General features: G+C 44.9%; 1 long non-coding RNA gene across 1 annotated transcript in view; it reads left to right on the top strand.

The window, feature by feature from the left end:
* LOC149856080 (uncharacterized) overlaps positions 1-16,874 on the top strand; it is a 296,033-nt gene that overhangs the window by 47,764 nt on the left and 231,395 nt on the right. The window contains exon 4 of the long non-coding RNA XR_016444389.1: positions 13,445-13,590. This is a non-coding gene — a long non-coding RNA (uncharacterized LOC149856080). The remainder of the gene's footprint in view (positions 1-13,444; positions 13,591-16,874) is intronic.

Raw genomic sequence — 16,874 nt, 5'->3', positions numbered from 1 at the left:
CAATAGGAGTAAATAATGAATGCCGCACCAGCTGGCTGGGTAGCCTGCAACTCTGTTTCTAAGTATAGGATATAAGGGGGGGGGGGGAGAAAGCCTGATTTTAGCTCCTGTCCCTCCTCCTAATATTGCTCCCCTCAGCTTGACAAAATTCGATTGCCAGGCAGATTGTGTTTTTAAAAGGACTCTCTTGGGTTTTGCTGGGCCCAAGTTAAAACAGGCCATATAAAAGCCTGCACAGTTCCCTCTCTCTAATGAACGTGTCAGTGTTTTTAAAGTTCAGCTGCCTTCTATCCACAAATAACAGTCTAAGAATAAACTGACCCTATAATAGTGAGCCAGCATGCCTAGCCCCATGCTCCTAGGCAGCCCTACAAGAACAAGCAAGCGTGCATAGTCTGGCCCTTATAGGCAGGTCTGCAAGATCCAGCTGGTGTACACATCCAGCAGCCCCACAGTAAGCAGGCTGGTCCTCCCTAGAAGAGCAACGTGTGTAAAACCACAGCAGACCCATAAGGAAACAGGTTACAGTTTTACACTAGCAAGTGGGGGAGTGATTTTTTTTCAATCAAAATGTTCCTCCGGGTGGGCTTTTGTAAAGTAGCTGGTGAGGTATAGGGCAGAGCCCAGCCATACATGTATGCCCTTTCTGCCAGGATTGGCACAAAGGGTTACAGCAGCAGTGGCAAAATAGGGCTTCTGTTGCCTGAGGACCTTGAGAGGAAGCCAGCTGCTGCCCACTGGTCTAAGCTCTTCCGGCTCAGCTTCACGCAGCATGCAGCAAGGGAGTGAAAAGCAGCTTTAATGCTGAAAAACAGCCAGGCATGAGAAACCCAGCTATGTCCTTCCAACCTGCCGTGACTTCCTGGGAGTCTCCGTTCCACACTGCCAAACCAAATGAAGCAAGCAGCTCCCTTGGAGGGGCTCTAGGGGCCTAAGGAAAGCTCAAGAGGGAAAGGGTTAACTCCATTCCTCTGGCTGATTAAGGAGCCCACAGCTGGGCTAGACCTGCACTCAGGGCAGCCAGCTGTGGGGAATTAAGTCAATGCCCCCAGCACATTATAAGAGTTTGGCAGTGAAGCAAGATCCCCAGGAAGTGCTTTCAGGCTGGGGTGGGTTTGTGTCTCTGGAAAGGACCATCACCTTGGCTAGCATTAGGTTTGAGGCTGTAGGGAGCATCCTGAAAATTTACCTGGTTGTAGGGAGGGCTGAGACTATTTTTCCTGTGCCTGACATTGCTCCTTTTCTCATGGGGTATCACCCTACCTGCCTTTCTAGGGAGAGCTTTGAGCAGGAAGGGCAAGTGTCCACAGGTGAGACAACTGACCAAGGTCGTGGTCAATGCTCCATCAGTAGAAATGTTTAAATCCTAACGGAAAGCTTGTGTAAAAGGCCCTCTTGTCCAGTCACAGCTTTTGGACTTGGTGCTGGTGTGAGTTTGGAGAAACTTTGCAGGAGATGAGTAGGTGTTTTATAAGGGTCTATCCTAGTCTAAGCATCTGTGAATCTCTGGGCTCACAAATGCTTGTGATGGGCCTCTGCAGTGGAGCCTGCCTGGCTTGTATTTTCTAAACCCTTCTTGAAAAAATGATCTGCTGTTCCCTACAAGGGATGCAGATGCATTTGTAATGCTTCAAGCCAAACATTTTGTTCCATACTATCTTCCTACTCCCATATTTTTCCTTGTGAGCAAAGCATGCATCTTCCCAGCAAAGTTTTAATTTAAACAGGGTCTGTTTGCCAAGTCACTTTCCTTCTTGGCTATGACTGAGAGAGCTTTTTTTTTTTTTGTTCAAGTGAGAAAACAATTGAATAGATTCTCTGGTCCTGACCCTTGCTCTGTGTTGCATGCATGCTGGCCAAGCTGCAGTTCTCACAGTATAGAGAGAGACACTGGAGGAGCCGAGAGTTCAAACCTTAGGGCTAGGCTATGTGGGATCATTAGTGTGGAATTAGCAAAGGGGGAACGGGAAGCATCAGTGAGCTGCGGGGACGATGACTAGAGAGCACAGTCTCTTTCTGAATGGTGTTGCATGGTCTGGGTTAATCTGCTTTGGCAGTGCATTGACCTAGGCCACATAAAGGCACTCAAAATGTGGAATAAGTGTCCAGGAGGGGGTGGTAGTGCCAAGTAACTGTTGTGCTTTAAATCCACTGCCTAGCTTATTCCAGACTAACTTTCCCATGGGGATGAACCTTAGCAATGTGTTACTGAGGCTTGCTTAGGACGTGGCTGGGTTGCATCCATCTCTAGCACTTCAAAGCGTTGACCCATATCTATGTACCCTTCCCTGACAACCAAACCACTCAAATCCCTTTCCCTTACCTGATCTGCAGCTCAGCTGTCACTCTCTGCCTGCATTGATGCTTTGCTTTCTGCTCCCTGCCCCAGTCTCCCACAGTGGTTGTTTTTTAGAGGGTAGCTCCACTTCTAAAGGGAGACCATTCAGCTGGTAGCAGGAATGGTCCTCAAGTCTTGATGACTTTTTATGGTAAAAACAAAAAGATAAAAGTAGAAGGTAACACTTATTTGTGACAGGCTGAGCAGGAAGCCTGGCCTGCTAGTGTGAATGTAAGGGGAAGGCCTGAGCAACTTCAGTGAGCAGTGCATCTCTGTCCAGAAACTATTCCTGTCCTGTTTGATCTGAATTGAAAGATCAAATTCAGAAAGACACTGGTTTTTTAGAAACCCTGTTGGAAACATGAGGTCCCAGCTGACACTGGGAGATGCAAGAACAGGCTGTGGAAGGCGGTCAGCCTACTTTTACCTTGCTTACCCAAGGGGAAGATTTGAATGAGTCAATACCAGCAGATAAAGGTTGGGGAAGGAAGTTCTGCAGAAGCAGAAACCTTGTCTTTAGTCTCTCTTCTTAGTCCATGGGTTTCTTAGTTTGCTACACAATAAATTCTCCTGCTCTCAGCCCTGGGCTCTTGCCTCATTTAAGCTTGGTTCTCCATCCCTGGCCCACCCCGCATGCTTCCAGTCTTCTCCTAATACCTTGTTTTTGACACTCGCTTCCGAAAAGCTTCCCGCCATAGACATTGCTAATGACCTAGACTAAAAATCTTCAGGCCTTGACAGTGAAAATGGTAACACTATTAGGATACCTGTAAAATCTGGTTGCCATCTCACATCACACAATGCCCCCTGCATTTGTCCATTGCCTGTTTGCAATGTCTGCTAACCAATGAGAATCCCAGCCAGCATCCTGTTTTCATGAGTCCTGTCTTTGGAAAGGAGAGGAAAGCTTTTGCATCAAGACTTAAATCCATCTAATTCAGGGCCTTGTTACACCTTTATGCCATGAGCCAAACAAAGGTTGATTGACTTAGGGCTAGCCTAGAGTTGGGAGCAGTCGCACCACTTCAACTTGAGTGGCCACAACTTCCATTGTTCCTAATGGGTTTGGATCCGAGATAATCGGATCGGAGATAATCCTGCCCTGGAGCGGTGTAACTTGGAGCCGCATGATGAGTGCTTTAAACCGTTTAAGGTGTTAACATGTGGACAATCCAGAGGTTAAGAGCTCCAGGAGCTGCCCAAAATTACTGTGCAACTGTAACAAGACCCTCTGAGATCAGGATGAGGGTTCATGTTGGGGCAGATTATCCCACAGCTGCCTCTCACAGGGTGCTTTCATCTTTTGAAGCATCTGTCAGAGGCAGAATCCTGGAGCAGATGGACCTCGGGTTTGATTGGAGATGGCATTTCCTACGTTTCCTTCAGACCTGGCTTTAAAGCATGTGACCCTTTCTGGGTACTACGTGAGCAGTAAATAACAAGAATTAAGTATTCTGGCTGGAAATAAACAGGGCCTGAGGACAGGAAGGTCAAGGTCGCCACTTCCTTCTGAGGCTGCACATTTGCATTTGTTTTCACAGAACAAATAATCATCTAAAACATTGCCCCAGCATGCATTAGGCCACAGATCTTGAAGCCTATTCCTACAGCAGTTGAGCCAGCCTGTTTAGATAAAATTATCACTGATGTAAGTAGACAGACAGCTCCTTCGGCTTGGATGTAAAGATCATTACTAATATATTATTCTACCTTTTTATTTTCTTTCAATATCTGCCGCTTTGCCCATCACTTGACCCAGTCATGAGCCAACATTTTTTTCGGCTAGAGCTTGAAAAATCCTAGCCAACATCTTTGTTTCTTCTCCTTTCTTAGATATTTTGTGGTCGTCCTGGGAAATGCTGGGAGTAGTAGAGCTGGCACAAGTTACACAGGATGGCTTTGCAGGGTTTCTGACGAAACGAGGAGTCCTACTGTCATGAAGAACACTTGCTCTGGAGAGGTGTCTGCCTCTAGGTGTGTAGACCTAATTTGGTTTGGAGAGAAGCAAACCTGTGAGTGAGCATCTGAACTGAACCTCAGTGTGACACGCATTCATCACTACATCTCATTTCACTGGGCTTCTATATCAGTGCTTCTCAACTTGTTAGATGCAAAGCAACCCTCATTAGCCTCAGGGAAATGGCAACTCTTAGCTTTCACTTGTTCCTTGCCTACAGAAAAATAATAGAGCAATTTTTCTGTTGTAAAGTACTGAGAAAGGCCCCAGTAGGTCAGAACGTTGTTGATACTATGGATTCCTATTTGAAATAAGTGGGTATATCTTGTTTCTTCTACGTGTATGTGTTTGCACAGCTAACAGTGCTAATATCATGGCACCCTGGTTGAGAATCAGTGCTCTATGACCTGGTTTAGTGGTGTCATGAATTCTCCTGCCCTCAGCTCCTGATTCTCTAACATGCAGCACCAAGAGGCGTGCTTCATCTTCACTGGGCCACCTCCTTAGCACTGGTGAGGCCGGTTCCTCATGCCAGAGTGGAAGGGATAAGATGTCATGGCCTTATATTCCAACAAGGGAGATTTGGGTTGGATGTCAGAAAAAAACTTGCTACCTGGCAGGATAACTGAGCACTGGAACAGCTGACCTGGGGAGGTGGTGTGCAATCTTCATCACTAGAGGTATTTACGAGCAGGTTATACAAATACATGTCAGAAATGGGTTAGGTGGAGATGAGCCTGTCTTGGGACTGGTGGGTGGATTTATAGGACCTCTTGAGGTCCCTTCCAGCCCTATTTTCTATGATTTCATGCTGTTACATTTCATGGTGGTGGTGGTGGTTGTAATTTATCATTGGCAGATGGTGTAGAGAGTTGAAGTAGTTTCTTTACTGTTCCTAAAACAGATAAATCAACCAAAAGCAATGCATAATTGAACAGTCACGTTTTGTGGTCTCTGGCAGTCATTTAATAACGGTGCAGTGGCGTGAAAGGCACAGGAGTTCAATTAAGTTAAAGGAATTTGATATTGTTTGGTCATCCAGGGATCCATTTTCAAAGAGGCCTGAGATTGGTATTAGCGACATGACAAGGAGCGTTTTAAATTTAGAGGCAAATACTCAGAAAAAGATTGAAAAATTCTTGGTTCTATTACAAACCTTTTCCTGGAAAAACAAGAGCGCAATCTAGAAGTATGACATTACTTGACATTCCTTTGCAGTCAGCTGGAAAGCTCCATTTTTCAGAACACAATCATACACGTTCAGTGTAATGCAACCCTACGGTAAGTTACTAGTGCCTTTCATGATTATATCACCATCCCTTTCCGTCAGCTGACAGATCAAACTTGTTTACTCTCACGAGACAAAAGCAGACATGGTTTTTGTCTTTCTGTCTTTTTTTCCCCCTTGTAGGTACCAGATGGATCAATTAGGAGAGATTTTGGAAAAATGGGATGGTGGGGGGAAGAGAGAAAAGCCAAAGCAGACAGCTTTCTCTGCGTTACTGGTTTAAATCAGAATGTTTAAATCAGGAAGAAGAAACTGAGTATTGTTTTGTGCGTTCAGAAATCAACCAGATGACTCGTATATAAACTGCCACCGTCTTGCTTTGCTTGTTGCTGGAGTTGGAAAGGAAAGCCGAGGCTGCACACCAGCATTTCACGGTTTTTAGAGAAAGGGCTTTCTGTGTGAAAATTAGAAATTGGCTTGGATTTTTGTTGTTGTAACTACACAGCCTGTTAAGCTATTTAAATAGGTGAACATACGATATGCTTCTGGACTATAATACATCAAAAGTAATGTAATCATGTCTGTTGTGATACCAGCCTATCTTGGTGCTACCTGGCTGCTTCTTACATGAACGATACATGGAACTAGTTCCACATGTCTTCTTCTGCAATTAGCATATTAATGCACCAGGCAGATAATGCTAAAAGCCTGGATGCTTGAGCACACATGGTACCTTTTGTCACTGAACTCTGACATTTAGCCCTTATTAGTCAGAAGGTCTGTATCTGTACACCCTTCCTGCCTCTTGCTTGGTCCAAAGAAAAGCCCTGAACTATGTACTGCAGCAGAGACACCCTATACACTTATTTACTTTGTTGGTTTTGGAAACTGTATTACAAAGGCTTAATGTCAGGCTGCACACATGGTTTTAATACATTCTGGAGTGGCAAGTGTCGTTTGGGAGGGGCGGTGTATGTTGATACACATATGTGCACAACCAAGTATTCAGGGATATACACCCACATGCACTTCTGGGTTTATGTGAATACCCAGCTGTATTCACAAATGTGTATATTTTGGATGGGCTTTTCAAAGCTGCTTGTTTGAACACGTAGCCCATATGCCAACATTTACGCAAAGTAGTCTGTGCATGAAAAGGGGCGTATGTTTGCATATATGTGCAGCACATAGGTATGCAACATGTAATGGGAGGCAACATGTAATCTTTGGTCTATCTTGGTAAAACACTAATGAACTTGTAAAAACAGGAAGCACTGGAAAACAAATGAATTTCAGCTGGTGTTTGAAGAGCTGTCAGATCCTCTTGCTGAAATGTTTCAGAGGAACATCTTTCTGATAAAACCTCTGAGAAAAGTGGAGGAGTTTCAGAAGAGTGATTGGAAAAACAGGATGCCGACTGGCAGGCTTTGCTAATGCATTGCATCTGTAAAGACTCCAGTAACTGCACACAGGGCTGGCTATGTGAAAGCCACGGAGCTCGGGAAAGTTATTACGTCTGAGCGTGATGGGAAGAAAGGGGGGAAACAGGCTGTTCTCTTTATGCATCTTGAAGCCTGTAATTTTTTTCGGTCCTTTTACATTTTTCATTCCTTCTGCTTTGCTGTCAGCACGCAGCCCTAATTTTTAACAATAATGAGCAATGCTATGTTGCTGTCTGACATCATCTTTCATCCAGGAGTTGCAAAATATTTTACAAATGTTAAGAAAGTCTCACAGCACCAAGGTGAGGTAGAAAGCTAGCTGAACAGGAAGTTTTGCTTTCCCAGGCTTATTGGCAAATGGGCAAACTCCAGATATAGGGTTGGCTTTGAATTTCAAAAGGGTCCACTCCTTTTCTGCTCCTCAGTTACTAGGTATCCAGCCTGAAATGTCTGAGAAGTGGCCCCTCAAAGCAGAGGACATGTTGAAAGCGTAGATCTACATGACTTGACTGAGGTTGTATAGCAGTACAGTGGCAGAATTACTAATGGCTGGAGTCTGAAGTCTCAGTTTTCTGCTTTGACCTTGTGTCACATTTCTTTCCAGCCTTTGAATCTTTTAGTTCTGTTCCTGGTGGATTTATGGGTTTGATCCTGTCCCAGTCAAGTTTTTCCACTGACTGGAACTGAAGCAACGTTAAATCCACAGAGAGCTTCCAGACTCATGAGACTCAGGTTAAAGACAGGCATGGACCAAACTCACAAGACATTAGTATTTATGAATCCTTTTTTTGACTCTGGGCAGTTGCTTTCTGCTCCCTGAAGCTGCTTGCAACCAAGGCAGGACAATCAAAGTAACTTTCTTTAATACGAGACCAGTTTCAGCAAAGCTTTTGAGCACGTGAGGAATCCTGCACAGAGGCATATTCTTAATTTAAACATTCAAACATCCCAACTCTGCTGAGAGATGCTGTGAAGCATGTGAAGTGCTCAGTGAAGTGGACAGTCCCACCCCTGTTCAGTGAAGCACTTATGCACATGCTTTATTCGCACCAACTCCAGTGGCATTTGTGCACGTGCTTGAAGTGACGCATGCGTCTGCGCGCTTTGCTGAAGCAATAGAGCTGCAGTTTTGGGAGAGTCATTTACAAGGTTGCCGGTACTGTTTATTCCTGAGTGGATCATGGTGTCCAAGCCATAGGAACAGAAAGATTATTCAAAACATCCTGATCTAAATGAGACAACTTAACCGTGGGCCCATCAGAGTCAAGGACAAAGCAGCAACTAAAGTCATGTAAACAGGAATACATTCTTCACAAACAAGATGACTAAAAGCATACAAACAAAGCTGTTTTTTGTTAAAAAAAAAAAGGTCTTATTGGAGTGCCTTGCTCATCCTTCAGACCCCTGAATCCAGTTTTCTGAAGCTGCCCCTCCGTGGGAGGCAGAATGGTCTACTGGGAAGGTACTGGATGAAGAGCGGGGATACCAGGATTTCCTTATTGGCCTTGCCACTGACCTTCTCACCCTTGTCAGCTTGCAGCCTCACATAATTAGTCTAATTTTCAAGCCCTTATGCACATGCTTAACTTCACATACATAAGTAGCATCTCCTGAAATCAAGAGGCCTCTTTTCCTGGGGTAAAGTTGAGTGTTTGTGTTTGCAGGATGAAAAGTCTTTGGGACAGCAGCTGTCGGTCACTATGTTTGTGCAACATTGAGTACAAAGGGACTTTGATCTTAGCTGGGACTTCTAGGAACTGTCATAAAAGGAATAATAATTATTGTTGGGAAAATATACTTTTCTGCAATCAAGGAAGATCTTATGTTCACACGACACTTTACAGACAACTCATCAGTGTTTCTGATGGCTTGTGATAAAGGTCATTATCAAGCTATATTAGCCCCATTTCACACAGGGGGAAATTTAGGAGTGAGATGGGCACTCCCATAAAAATGGCTGTCACCTTTGCTGAAGTTTACAAGTATGTTGCTCAAATAAACGGATCTGCTTTTAAGGGCAATAAAAGCTTTATGAGCTATAGCTTTCCTCTTCCTTGGAAGAAAGTACCAGATATATCTTACTCATTTATTTAGACGAATAATTAACTTCTTTAGATGATTATCTGTATGTTGGTGTGGCTTGTCTTTTGCTGACTGTTATGTCTCTGGGGCAGGCACTAGTTTCTATTCTTATGTATGTGTCACCTCATAAAACATGCCCTCATCTGGGATGGAGTCTTTGTATACTGGATTATATAGTTACTATTATTATTGTCATCTCATATGGGAAGAGGTTTTTTAAATCTATTTTCATTCTATTCATGACTGGATTGGGAGTAATTGCTAAGCCTACTTACTTGTTAAAGATTGTCAGAGGCTATCCATAGCTTTGGATGGCCTCTTTTTATTACAGAGTGTTAACAGTTGAAAGAAAATGTGATGATGCATATGCCCAAGCTCTGAAAAATACTGCTGGCTACTGTTTGCTTCTGGCCAAGCTGCCCATGATTGGACATTTCTATGGGCAACAAGAATATCCATTGCTATTATAGTAGTTAGTGCTAATATATGTCTTGATGGGATTGAAAAGTTTGTTTCATAAGGGTAAGCTAATCTTCACTCATTAGAGGTTAGGAGGATACTTAATACGGGGATAGATTATCCTGCATTTGTTTTATATAAAGTTTTTTGCAACTTCCTCTGGGGCATCAAGTGCTGGCCAGTCTTAGAGGCTGGACAGTGCATTAGAGCTGTAATTGGATCTGGCTGTTCCTCTTGGCCTGTCATTCACAAGCATCCTTTGGTTTTGCAGCCAGAAATCCCATTGCAGGTTCTGAGTTCAAGCCAACACGAGTCCTGTTGGAAATGGTCCAGCTACATCCTCGTGAACCTAGGGGCTGCATATCATTGCAGTAGCAAGCTCTGAGTTCTTCTAGAGTTGATCAAAATGGAAATGGAGTCTTTTGAGAGAATCAGGATTGGAAAGAAGAACTTTCCAAATGCCTTAATAAACCCTATTCGCTTGTAGGTCCCTTGTTTTTAAAGAGAAGACATTTATTTTTATGTGCTGCTGTAATCTCTTGGTTTCCCTGCCCCTCACTGCTCCCAAAACTGGTAGCAGCATCCTCTAATATTTTTCTGAATCAAACACCCCTCTCTGAACTTGGGATCCAGATTCAGATCTAACCTTGCGGTTTCTATATGTGGGCTGAATCCAAGCACACAGTCTGAACTCAGGAATTGATGGGGAAAGTCCCAGTTCAGTTGCAAACCCAACAGGTTCTGGGAATGTTTGGATCTGGTGTTTCAGTTCTGTCCAGGGCATCAATAGGAAGTTTGGATTTGGTTTGGGATTCATATCGAAAGTGTGTGTGTGTGTGTGTGTGTGTGTGTGTGTGAGATACCGGGAAAGAGGAATATGAGAACATTAATGACTTGAGAATCCTCTAGTTCCAATGAGGGAAACAGCTTTCTCATAGGTTCCCACATCATCAGTCAGCTCATCACATGCAAACTGCGGCAAGACATTTTTTCCTTGTAATGAATTGAATAATCACATCTGTTTCTCAAGCTTGAGAAAAGTTTAAAAAGTCATTAACATTCTCCCGTTTCCCTCATTTTATTAGCAGCTCTGCAGAGAGATGTTCATGTCAGAAAGAATGCCTCTGCGTGTGTGTGTGACTGTGTGTATTTGTCTGCACGGATACAGCTGTATGTGTGAGTGTGTGCATGTTCACATGCACACTGGTAGGTCTGTTTGTTAGTATCTTTGATTGGACCAGCTCTATGCTTGGGAGAGATGTTTAGATAAAATTTGGGGCACAAAAAGCCCCTCTTAGATAGTTGGTGCAATAAAAGATACAATGAAACCTGGTTCTCATATGTTCCCTTGACTATCATGGCTGGCACAAAATTACTGTGCTACTAAATAGACATTAGGGACATGGGCATGCCTATCTGTCTCTAAATAATATAGGCAGAGATGTATACATCTGGCACAAGAGGGCAGGCTTTCTCACTCATGTCTCGACTCCCATCACTGCTATTGTTGTGTTTATGCAAACAGCCTTTGACATAATAGCTTTGAAACAGTTGAAAATTGGATTGTGCCTCCAGGCCAAACATTCAGACCACCACCTTGGCTATATTCATCTGCCACAGTAAATTGGGTTCAGTGTCGGCTCCGCGCACTGTATTTCAGGGAAAGATTACAGCATGGCAATAACTTTTGTACAGGAAAGACAAATGCAAACCCCTAGCAGAAGCACTGGAGCTGCTTAGTTGTGTGAGCCCCCGTTTGGAGGAATACAGATTGTGCGGAGAATTTCTTGAGACATTTGAGGAGCAAATAAAACAAATCCGCAGGCTGGAATCTCCATTTCTTGCTTTTTCAGCTTCTTAACTCAATCTAATTATGGTTTAACCTCCTGAAATAAATACCTAATAAAGAATGAACCTATTAGGAGAGTAAATTTACTGCCCTCTGGTTTGTACAAACCCTCGCCATGCTCCCTCTAAGTGATAATGTCACTGGCATTGAACGTTGTTTGACTGGTTAATGGTCTCGCTGCTGCAAGACAGATTATATAGAAAATAAACGTTGAGGTGAAGCCAGTCACAGCATTAAATTCTATGAACAATATTGCCTCTTATATGAAGTGACGGATTTAAAATAAATGAGAGAGGATGGCACCCCCGCCCCCACGAGACCAGCAAAGACCTGGGTGGGGGATTTAAAGGACAGACAGGCCTCCGCTGGAATGATTTTTGTTGGTATCTTGGCTGCTGCTTTCTGGGTCTTTCAATTCTGATGCATAGATACGGAGGGGAGTTCATAGGGCCTGTTCCCACCCAGGATGGTGCATTTTGGATCTTCACTGCAGCCCACCAGATTGGAAGTGTGCAGAGGATTGTGTGTGCATGCATTGCCAACAGATTCAGGAGGCATGATCTGGCTTTGTTGGCAGGGATGGGAAGCTGAGGCAGGGTAGGTGAGGTGGTGACGAGATCAGGGAAGGTGGCACTGGGTAGCAGCAATTCCTCTTGGCATTTTCCACCCAGTTCAGTAGGTAATAATCCTCCCCACCCACTGCTACTTAAAATCTCCTCCAAAGGGAACTCCAGAGAGACAGCCAGCAAGTGCTTCTTGGCTCGTTAGCTCCTGGAGGCATAGCCACCCAAGTGGGGTTATACCTCATGGGATCTCAGGGATCCAGCCTGCTGGGTTAAGGGGATGAGTGCCGCCTCTGTGATGCATGGCGTGGAGAGGGGCACTGAAACACCTAGGCATCCTCCAGGAGCTTCCAGCCACCCCTGTGGGGCTGGGTCACTGAGGGATGGGTCAGTGCGGCCATCAGTAAAAGCCAAGTTTTCTTCCCCCAAACCTCAGGAGAAGCACCATCCCACTCACAGGGGCAAGAACTTTTTCTCCTGAAAGAAACATTTTTTCGGTGGAGAACCTGAGTCGTGGAAGCCCGCTATGGTAGCGGCCTGTTCTGCAGCTGGTAGTCTATTCTGCACATGGATTTCAAGAGTGGGTTTTCTGAACATACCCACTAATGTTGCTTTCCAGCCCATATGACTCAGAATCAAATCACCCCCACTCAAATGCAGTGCAAAGGAGGCCATGCTACTGAAAGGAAACAAAGGCTAATGGATCCCGGAGATGTTCTAGGGTGATTTTTTTTTTTAAGGTACATATATGGCTGTTCCCTAAGTGGGAATTGGTTTAGACCCCACAGCACCACACCCCTGGAAATCTCCCGTTCAGATACCAACCAGTCTTACCTCTCCTGCAGTCCTGGGGACTGCTTGGATCCCATCCCTGGCTAATGATACAAGATACGACGGCAGACACACAATATGGGGATTCTGCCTGCCTAACAATGTGCTATTGCTGTATCTAAATGATACAGTTCTTGTACTGGAAATAATGGCTGATGTTTAAATAAGAAATAAAAAAGACTGAAAAAGAGAAATTCGACTAGCAGTGTTGAATCCATTGATCACAAAGGACCAAATTCCCATCCAAAAAGTTGGGCAATATTTTTACTTCACAGCCCTTGGCTGACTTTTTGGGTGCTAAACAGTATGTAATTCTTAGTAGTGTCAATAGGTGGCATTTGCCTGTGATTTGTGTGAGGAAACTCTAGTCATGACAAGTGCAGTAGAGGAGTCAATAATATCTATGCTGCAATATAGAAGTGTCAGAGTCGATCCATTTGACATCTGTCTTTATTTTTCTAACCTGCTCAATCAGACACCGCAGTCTTAAGTCACTGGTTTTGCCTGGGGGTAAAATATTTGGTACTAAACCTTGCCAGCAAACAAATGTCTCAAGCTTGAACCTGATAGGAAACAGCACTTAATGGGAAAAACATATTTCCATCATGCTATGAGAAAGTTTGCTTCTGGGAAAAAAATAGTTGTTTTTACAAAAATAATTTCTCTCTCTCCTCTCTCTCTCTCTTTTTTTCCAGTCTAGCTGTTCTACAAATATCTCTCTCGATGCCTTCAGCGTGAATTTTTTTCCCATCTTTTAAGTTGCTCGCGGTGAACGGAACGGCATTTTTGTAGGCAAGATGGAGCGCGCTGCCTGGATTTTGCTGTAACAGGCTCTGAAGTGGTGAGATTCTTTGTCATATGTCACAGTCAGAAATCATTTATCCTGCTTCTTTCCCAAAAGTAGGATTGCTCTGAAGGAGCAGTTATGTCAGAGCAAAACACCCAGGTTCTGTCTTTTCTCTTTCCTCAAGCGTGTGCTGTGGGATTTGGTAGAAGCCCTTATTGCTGATATTACAGTAGAATCCAGACGCCCCACTCAATCGGGGCTCCATTGTGGTGAACGATGGCAAAACTCCTATTCATTAGAGTCCGGAGAGATTGTTTTGCCTAGTTTTAAATGCATTTGGGCCGGGGGGTCAGACAGCTCTGTTCAAAGTCTCACACCAGCGTTGTCAACTCTCGTGATATTATCGAAGTCTCACGCCATTTGGGGCTCCTGCCAGCATGCAAGCCCACAAAAATCTTGGCTTTCACTAACAGGGCAACACTAGAGCGTGCTTCTAGCCCTCCAGAATACAGTGAAAAGCTTGAATGCTTGACCTGAGAGCACCTGAAATATTCAGAAAGTGGATGGCAAACCAATGGAACCCCTCACATTTGGTATTAGAAAAAACAAACCCAAATCTCGTGCTTTTTAGGTCAATCTCATGATTTTTGAGCCTGGCTCAGGACTTTTGGACGATGGGTGCACACAGTCCAGTCAATTAAGACAAAAAATTAGGTGGTGAGAAGGGCAGCATTGGCTCTTCCCCTCCATGGCAGCATTGGCTCTTTCCCTCCTGCATTTGTGACTTGCTTAACTGTCTGGTTTCGCCTCATTGCTCCTTTTCCTACCCAATCCCTCTATTTTTGCTTTTGGTTGATTTGGAAAACTCCAAATTTGGAAAGTCCCCATGAAAAGGAGGGGAGCCCTGGCTCTGCGGCAGGTCTCGGTAGGCTATGCCAAGCCCACGGATGCAGGAAAGCATGCGTTGTCCCTGGCCATAGGGAATCTGTGTAGCAAGCTGCTGGGAAGTCAGGAATGTTGAAAGCCCTGAGGTTCCTGACTCCCAGCGGGCTGGAAAACACAACTTCTACGTTAAGGATAATTGAGATCCCCTGAAATCCATTTTTGGCCTGAATTAGAAGGTCCCCCTGCCTCTCCAGCCACATCAAGGCATCCCAGGGAAATGGGTCCCACTCAGTTCTGAGTTTGAGCCTTGCTGCCCTGACTCCTGTCACTCTGCTCCCATGAGCAAGGCTTTCAGCATGGGGTCCTTGGCCTCCGCTCCTGAAAGCCTGCAATAGGAATGGTTAGTCCTGTCCTTTCTGGGCAGGTTCATTCTTTCCCCTCTCCCTCTCTCTCTTTCTTTCTCCCTCTTACAATTAATTAGCTAATAATTTTGCAACTGATCCATTCCTCATTAAAAAGCCGAATCCCTTTCGTTACATCTGGTCCGAACAAAGGTGGGAGAATTTATGTCTTAATTTTAGTTCATTATGGCAGAGAGCATCCTATCCCATCACTCTACCCTCCCCCCGTCCAGCCCCTCCTTCTTCCTTTAGAGGATCAGTTATCACCGTGCCCCTAAACTCCTCACACTCTGCAGAGACATTGGAGGAGCTATCACTGCCCTTTATCTTCCGCTGCCTCATTAAGAGAAATGAACCTGAGTCTGAGAGAAATGACACAAGGGAAATAAAAATGTAATCCCTCGGTGCCACCTATAATGAATTGTTATGAAAACCATGAAAATATCTGTCTGCGGATATTGTTCTTTGATTTGAAGTCAGTGTTGTAAGCGGTAATTTTTGTCATTAAAGCTGTTAATCTGCTCAGCGTTCCTCATAAGTTTTTATGAAGAAAAACAGCCCTGCTGCCTACATGCTCATGTGGGGAGCTTCTGAGCAACGCTACATGAGCAGAGTGCTTTCGAATAATTAGCTTTAATTACGGCTGAGGTTGCTGTCTGTCTTGGCGACGGGGATGTTGTAGCACGTTGTCCGGCAGAGCTGTGTCTTAGACCGACTGACCCATCCCCGCCCCATCAGTGAGCTGTCCTGACTGCCAGATGTGCGCAGTTGGCCATGGGTTCAGGGATGTAATAGGCCAGAGGATGTCTAGTTCCTTATGCCCGTCCTCTAACTTTATAACCTTGTCATTATAACCTTAGAAGCTTATAAACTTATAACCTTGTCACCCTTCTTCCAAAGTGTCTGCTGTATGTTGGGGACAGGACCTTGCACCACATGGGCCTTTGTTCTGACCCCATGTAGCCATTCTTCTGTTTTTATGGGATGCATCGAGCCCCGCCAAATGTTTCCAGAGGTGAAGAGCCAGGGCTCGCCTTTGGGGCGAGATGGCTACTCCATGAGTGACGGAGGTGTCGTGAGCAATGTGGGAGCAGGCCACAGACTGAGAGCAAACCGGGGGCTACCAGAGCTGGGGCTTGTTCCATGCTTTCTCCCAGCTGCTGGTGGTCTGTCCAGGCAATAAAGCACAGAGGTCCCTTCAGAGTCTGTCAGAGTCTTTCCTTAACTGGAACTGAGGCTGAGCACGGTGCCTCCACAGTTTCCCCAAAGCTGTTCTAGCCCTGGATGCTAGAGACCAGGCCCAAGAAGCGACTGCAGGTCTCTGCATGGCAGTGCAGAATACTAATTACAAGACCATCAGATAAGAGCAGTTTTTAATTGCTCCTTCTATTCTCTGAACATCAGAGAAGCTGAAAGAGCAAGAGATGAGGGAGTCTCTATTGACTTTAATTAAGCACTCCCAAGGCTTGCGAGCTTCTTTTCCAATCAGCTTTTCCCAGGTTGCCAGTCTCAGCATTCCTAGTTTGCTGGGATTGTTACCTGGTTCCAGGGTGGGCTACACTTGGCCCCTGCTCTCAGCGACACACGCTCCAAAATCAGCACGTGAGTGCAGCTGTGGGAGAAAGCACTGTGCACAGGAGTGGGGCAGCCAGCAGCAGCCAGCCCCCTGAACTAGCATCTACAGCCCCGCAAGCACTTGTCTCCGCTATGAAATGAAGCCATTGATCGTGGGTGCAGGGATTTCCCCTTGGCAATTCACAGCTTTGTGAGAGGTGCATCTCGTGTCACCTGCACGGTTATACGCTATGAAAATTTGCACATGACTGGGGGGCTTTTCCTGAGCAGGAAATGGCTGAGAAAGGAACCTATGCAGCACTTTCCAAACCAGAAGCCATCCTTGTTCACACAGATGATCCAACTGAAATCAGTAGGCATGAACGGGGCCTGGAGGCAGAAGACATGCAGTTGCTTAGAGGGGGCAGATTCTTTGTTCCTTCAGTCTCCTTATATAAATGGAATGAGAATGATCCAAAAACCTTGACAAACTCTCTC

Source organism: Crocodylus siamensis, chromosome 10 (assembly GCF_052110815.1).
Source record: "Crocodylus siamensis isolate JL-2025a chromosome 10, ASM5211081v1, whole genome shotgun sequence".
Taxonomy (NCBI): Eukaryota; Metazoa; Chordata; order Crocodylia; family Crocodylidae; genus Crocodylus; species Crocodylus siamensis.
The sequence above is the reverse complement of the archived record's forward strand: the minus strand, read 5'-3'. Positions and strand labels throughout refer to the sequence as shown.